Source organism: Chiloscyllium punctatum, chromosome 18, assembly GCF_047496795.1.
Source record: "Chiloscyllium punctatum isolate Juve2018m chromosome 18, sChiPun1.3, whole genome shotgun sequence".
Taxonomy (NCBI): domain Eukaryota; kingdom Metazoa; phylum Chordata; class Chondrichthyes; order Orectolobiformes; family Hemiscylliidae; genus Chiloscyllium; species Chiloscyllium punctatum.
Window position 1 is genome coordinate 17773138 of NC_092756.1, and position 7390 is coordinate 17780527.

Below are 7390 nucleotides of genomic sequence, written 5' to 3' on the forward strand. Positions count from 1 at the left end.
TCCCTTCCTTCGAAGATAAGGTAATCCAAATAAGATTTCATAGGGCGATAGTCCCAAATCTTTCCTTGGGGCTGTTTGTACTCGCAAGAGAGCTATAGGTAAACATTTGGTCCAAGGGAGTGTGGTTTCTATTATCAATTTAGAGAGCTGTCATTTGAGTGTGTGGTTCATTCTCTCAACCTTTCCTGATGATGGCGGTTGCCATGGAGTATAGAACTCCCAGGAAATTCCCAACCCTTTCGTTACCCCCTGTAACACTTTCGAGGTAAAATGAGTTCCTTGGTCGGAATCTATATTGTTCCCTAGCCCATATCGGGGAATTATGTGCTCCAATATTGTTTTAGACACCCCACTCGCAGTGGCAGTAGCTCGGGGGTATACCTCAACCCAACCAGATAGATGATCTACTCCGACCAGCATATATTTTAGTCTTCCTACTCTGGGTATTTCAGTATCATCTACTTGTATACTCTGGAAGGGTCTCAGTCTGGGTCTCTTCCTCCTGGGGTCTGTTTTCTCAGGACTTTCTTATTTACCTTTCTGCATATTATACATCCCTCACATATATGTTTAGCAATCGTATATATTCCTTTACATCCATATTCTCTAAGAACGAAATCACACATGGCTTGTACTCCCCAATGGCTGCCATGATGTGGGACAGCCATAATTTCTCGCATCATCATTTTGTTGAACGTTTACTTTCCATCAGGTAACCTCCAATGCCCGTCTGCTGTTTTTACAGCCCCTAAATCTTGCAATTCTTTTTCCTCTCTTTCAGTAAATGTAGGAGCTTCCCGAGGACCTGGGACAGGAGGTATTAGGAAATGGATCACCACTTCTTATGGGCTCAGGGCTGCTTCCTTAGCCACTTCATCAGCTAACCTATTCCCCCTAACTTCTGGTTCATTTCCTTTCTGATGACCATTTACATGCACTACCGTTATTTCTCGGGGGAGTAATAGGGACTCCAAGACCCGTTTAATCAACTCCTCATATGCCAATTCCTTCCCCCGGCTATTGATCAGTCCTCATTCCTGCCATATCTTTCCGAACGTGCCAACACCAAATGCATATTTAGAGTCAGTGTATACAGGCAAAAGGATCCCAGGGACTGGGTCGGGTAGAGGGGGAATCCCTTGCCTTCACTACCATCATTCCCAAGCTGCCCTTCCAACAGGACGTATTCTCCGCCTCTTCTTGACCAAAAGTTTGTTTTTTATTCACATACATACCTAAATACTGACAGACCCAATCCTCGCCTGAACCGTACTTTGGCCAGAAGACAGCCAGATGAAGGATTGGGTCTTTGGTCCATACTAAACAACAATATTTCATCATTTTCTTTTTATCTTTTTCCCTTGTACAAGTGTTACTTGTCCATTCCTTCAACATCCTCCCCAACGGACATTCAGGAGGAATATTACCAGGGACTTTTTCTTCCTTTACTCAGTGACAGTTCGACTTTCTCTGCCTACACCCCATTTCTTGGGGCCCTCACCAGTCACTCAGTGATTAAATACCCCTTTTCCTGGCCACCAAGTTTATACTTAAAAGTCAGTTTTCTGATGTTGGTCTGTTCACAGAGTTGCCTGGCCCTTTTTCTACATATTTTTTATCGACCTTGTTTCACTGTCTGATTCAGATATCTCTCTTGTGGGATTCGTACCGGTCACCCAAGGGAGAGGACAAAACTGGGACAAGAAACCGCTCCTCAATTGTGAATGGGAGGCATCTTCGCAGTGTCCAGGGCCAGGCACTCCCCCCGGCGATGGAAGAATATCCAGAATGATCCCGCAATTGCGAGAAACTTAGCCCACTCACTTCAATAATTTCAGTGCGAGATAAGATCTGAAGCAATCAGTATGTTTATTATACGCTTGCAAGCGTGGTGCCTGAAATAGACTCGCAGAGTTTAGCAAGTACATAGGATTCACTACTCCAAACCCGGTGCCCATTACTATTGTTTCTCTCTTGCCTTATCTGGCCTTGTGCATAACAAAGTACAGGTTTTACTTGGCCTTTTAACCACATCCTGACTGTGGTCAACTGTAAGGTATATCCTCCTTCACTGTGATCTATTTCACCCACTTGTGACATTCCCTCCCTTTCCAGAACCATATTGAAACTTACGACCTTTTAATTGGGGTTTGGTTTTTGTTTTTGCAGAAATGGGAAACAAATGCTGATAACTACTGCTTGTACAAGCATATCTGGCTTAACCTACATCCTCACAGCACCTTAACTATTTGTCTGTACCATATACTATTGCTTGCAGACACCTTTCATTCTTGTATGCACATTTTAGCTAATATGAAAACAATTATATATTTCCTTAATGTAGGTTTCATTCTTGTTGACTCAGCTCTTGTTTGAAACAATTACAAACTGGTGTGAGCTCATTTACCTTGCATAAGTAATTATGATTGCAGAAGTAACACTACTTCACCTGAAACCCATCGTTAGTAGTGTTGTGAACAAAGAAGAACAAAGAATACAGAGAATGTGCAGCCCAGGAACAGGCCCTTTGGACAGCCGAGCCTGAGCCGGTGCAAATCAACTATCTAAACATGTCGCCCAATTTCTAAGCATCTGTATCCCTCTGCTTCTCACTTACTCATGCATCTGTCCAGGCGCACCTGAAATGAATCGACCGTGCCTGCCTCTACGACCTCTGCTGGCAACGCATTCCAGCACCTACCACCGTCTGTGTAAAATACTTTCACTGTCTATCTCGCTTAAAAGTTTCACCTCTCTCATTGAACGTGTGACCTCTCATTATTGAATCCCTCATCTTGGGAAAAAGCTTATCTCTATCCACCCTGTGTGTACCCTTCATGATATTGTAGACCTCAATCAGGTCCCCTCAATCTCGTTTTTTTCTAATGAAAGCAGAAGTAATCTACTCAACCTCTCTTCAGAGCTTGCATCTTCCATACAAGGCAACATCTGCGTAAACCTTCCCCGCATTCTCTCCTAAACGTCGACATAATTTTGGTAATTTGGCGACCAGAACTATACAAAGTATTCTAAACGCGGCCGAAACAAACTCTTGTACAATTTTAGCAGGACTTGCCTGCTCTTATACTTATTGCCATATCCGGTTAAGGCAAGCATACCATATGCTTTCTTGACCACTCTATCCACCTGTGAAGTCACCTTCATGGTACAACGGACCTGAACTCCCAGATATCTCTTCTCATCAAGTTTACCCGAGTCTCTTCCGTTTACTATATTACTTTGCTCTGGAATTAGACTTCCCCAAATCAGCACCTTACATTTGCTTGGATAGAACACCATTTGCCACTTCTCTGCTCAAGTCTTCTGTCTATATTCCCCTTCATTCTTTGACAGTCCCCTATGTTTTCTGGCTACTCCACCAATCTTTGTGTCATCTGCAAATGTAGTGGTGATATACTGGCCGATCAACCTTTGGAGATTGGAACATGGCAGTTGTTCATCCCATGCAGCAAGGAACCATGTTTGATGCTTTTTCCTAGTGAAGTACCACTGTTTCCTGATGTAGATCAATAATTCAAACTTTTTTATTTGGAGTCATGATTTAGAAGTTTACTGATGATACATAGTCTTGTAGTTGACTCTGATGAATAATGTCAGGGATCGCAGGGATGTATCCTTCAGGTGGAAAGGCAACATGGTGAATGGAATTGAATGCAGACCAATGAGTGGTGGTGAACTTGGGGAGTTGTAACAATAACAGTGAGGATTCTGATTGGTGAACAGGAACAAAGAGATCTTGGAATGGGCATTTACAGATCCCTGAAGACAGGGACAGGAAGATCATTTGTTCGAGAGGTTTTGGATATTTTCTATTGTTGACCATAGACTGTGGATGATATTCGATCTTTAGCAACCGCCAGTTTAGGAAACAACTAAAGGAATGAGCACAAGTCTGGTCCATGCAATAATCTACATTTTTAATAATTGAAAGATGAAAGTTAGAGGGCTGAAGTATCAATCTTTCCCCATCAAACTACTTCACCACTCAATGAATTTATCACTGAACCCTCTCCAAGTCATGCTGATATTTGCCTTGGATGGTAAGTTGCAAATGGTGATGGTTCAGTGCATCTTCAACCTTGTCCTTATGGTCGGGACAGTTTTTGAGCTTTGAAGGTTCTGTCAACAAAGCCTGGATGACTTACTCCAGTGAATTTTCTATGTGGTGCACTCTGCTGCAATTGTGCCTTAGCAGTTAAGGGAATAAATATTCAGGTGTTGAACAATATACAGTTAAGTGACTGCATTGTCATGGAGGGTGTCCAGTTCCTTAAGTGGTATTGAAGCTACACGCACCTCGGCAAATGGAGACAGTTCTGTTAAACATCTAATTTGTGCGTTGCAGACGATGTAGGCTTCACGAAGACAAGAGTTGAGTTAATAATCAAACAAAGTCGACCAACGGACAGGTTTTTGTCGTCAACTTCTTTATAGGGGTGGTCAGGTTCCATTTTTCCTTAATCCGAGCTCCAAGGACGATTACACGGAGGAATTCAGCTACATTGAAGTCATTAAATGTCAATCGAATATGATTAGATTCTCATTTGTCAGAGTTATCTTCGCTGTATTTGGTCCTTCTGTGGGTCAATCCGATTCTAATCGCTTTCTGATTTCAAGTTCCAATTCCCATCTGCGCCTGAAATTTCAACCCGTTTCCTCGTCGAAATTTCTCCACCTGTTTTAATAATATGTAAGGGACAGCACAGACTTACTAACATGTTGCTAACTCTGAATACAGTAGAACATCGTGAAATGATTGGTTAGGCTGGGATTATTCTCCTTCAAACAAAGGAGGAGGAGGGGAACTTTATAATCACATAATAACAATTATAAATGTTCAATATTCGTGGGATCTTGACAGGGTAGATACGGGCAAGTGGCTTGCCCTATTCTCTGAGGAGAGCAACAGAGGACATAATCTCAGAATTAGATATTGCCTATTTAATTCAGAAATGAGGAGCAATTTCTTTGCTCAGGGGTTAAAGAATCTGTGAAATTTTCCAATAACCGCTGTTGAGACTGTGTGGTTGGGTACTTTCAAACTGTGCCAGATAGTAAATCAGAAAGATGATGACACTTTGTCGAGCTAAGTGAGCAGAAAGAAATTCAAGATTATCAGATCAATATGTTAAAAATCACACAACACTAGGTTATAGTCCAACAGGTTTAATTGAAAGCACATTAGCTTTCGGAGCGATGCTCCTTCATCAGGTGATACTCAGAAAGCTAGTGCTTCCAAGTAAACCTGTTGGACTATAACCTGGTGTTGTGTGATTTTTAACTTAGTCCAACACTGGCATCTCCAAATCAGATCAATCATGAATGGTTGAGCTGACTCCTTGGGCTGAATAGCATATTTCCACTTGGTTTAACATTTCGTCTCAGGCTTTATTTTATTCATAGGTTCAGAATTGTGAGGGGATGGGAAGAAGTGACAGGAAAGGTTTATTAAACAGATCAGGAACAAAGCTCATAAACACAGGAAAAAGAAATGTGCTGTGACCTGGGGGCAACAAATGACACAGGGTCCCAGCACAGGTGGCTGTGCACAGAAGCTGTGATTGCTGAAGAAAGGTGCTAGATCTTATACAGTTGGCAAGTCAGTGATCACGCTGGACGATGGATCGTTGTATGATTGACACACAGCAGAAATTGGTGTTCGAATGGAATGTTTGTTTCATTGGAGAAATTTTCTGTGGTTCCAATTCCGAGTGACTGTTTGAAATACTGATCAGATCTTTGTGTGAAGTGTTAGGTTAAATTACTCAGAACAACCTCACTGGATACACTTGTGCGCTCGATCTCTTGTTATTTTTTTCTCTTTGTTACGATGTAAATTCATAGAAAGACAAGATGGAATGTAGGGCAGAAAGAAAAATGCGTTCCTTATCATTATACCAATATCATCTACAATTGAATAGAATGACTGCTCTCACTCTTCATTTCGACTTTAATGTGGTGTCGATTATTTGTGAATCGCCCGTGCAGTGAAGGGCAAGAACAAGATTCTCGATCCAGTGTATACCAGAGGGTGAGGTGCAAAGGAAAACTGCTAGAGCGGTGCGTAAAGTTAGCAACCAAAGTGTGACTCGAACCCGTGAATGTGGAGCACAGCGGTGTAATAAACCAGCACCGTAATCTCACAGTCTCCTCTGCACATTTTGTTGTGGGGTGACATGTGACCTCATCAGGTTACTTGTCGTGAAAGTCATGGATGAGAAAGTTCCAGAGCGAAATCAAATCCACACCATTGTGTTACTGCTTTCACTAGAATTATAATAACAGCAAATTCCAATAAATAGCCAAGCTGGTCAGAATGAATAGCTGTCATTAATACATTCTGAGTCAGAACTGAGTGCTCGATCTTATAGTCAAAATGAAACAGGACAAGAATTTTCCGTCATATTTACACCTACATTTGACTCATAATTTCTTCAGTCACTTTCTCTTTCACGTGAAGAAGCAGCCATGGTGAGTGAAATAAAGGCAATGTTGTTGCTCAATGGCCTTTCTCATATGGCTGAAGCTGAATTGGATTCAATCGCAAGAAATGCTGATTTATTCGTTTCATTTTAACTTTGCTGAAACCTCACCAGGTTCATTGTAATAATCAGAAGTGAATTAGATATATCTCATTGGAACGATTAATGTTGTATTCAAATTTGCTCTGACTTAATTTCAGCTTAAGGAAAATACTGCTTAGAAAAACAGAGGGTTAAAGTGCAAAAGAAAACCCACCAGTTTTGTTTCTTGTTGCTTTGGCAGATTTCACTGAGTATTAAATGGACCAAATTTCATGGTGTTTGTTCTCACATCTTGATGAAAGCAGGAAGTCGATCTCCAAGCAACTGGTCACTTCCTACTCATTATGTAATATCTTCCGTTCACAATAAATAAAAATCCACTCAGTTCCATTTACAATGCTTTAGGTGGAATAGTATGCCAAATCTTTCAAAATGCAGAGATTTGGAAGCGAATCTTATTCAGTTTTGCACACATTAAAGAAATTTCTTTACATTTAAAGTCAACCAACTTCGACATTGTTTCCCGCAACTTCCGACCGACTACAATCCACCTCTGCACCTTTACCTAGCCACACGCTGTCTCTCTCCTTGTGAAATTTATTCCTTGTAAGTCACCAATTGTGCCTTTCCAAATATTTTGAAAAACGGATTCTTGCAGTGATAGCGAATCTGTTCTCATCATTTCTTTGTCCTTCGAAGGTTTTATCAAAGGTATTGAAAGCCTGTCATCTAGATGTTTACTTACTTGAAAGAGGGAATTTTCCACCTATTTCGTCTGTTCAAACATTTCATAACCTGAAAAAACCCCATTAAGTTTTCCTTGGTTCAGGGATAACTGTTCTCAA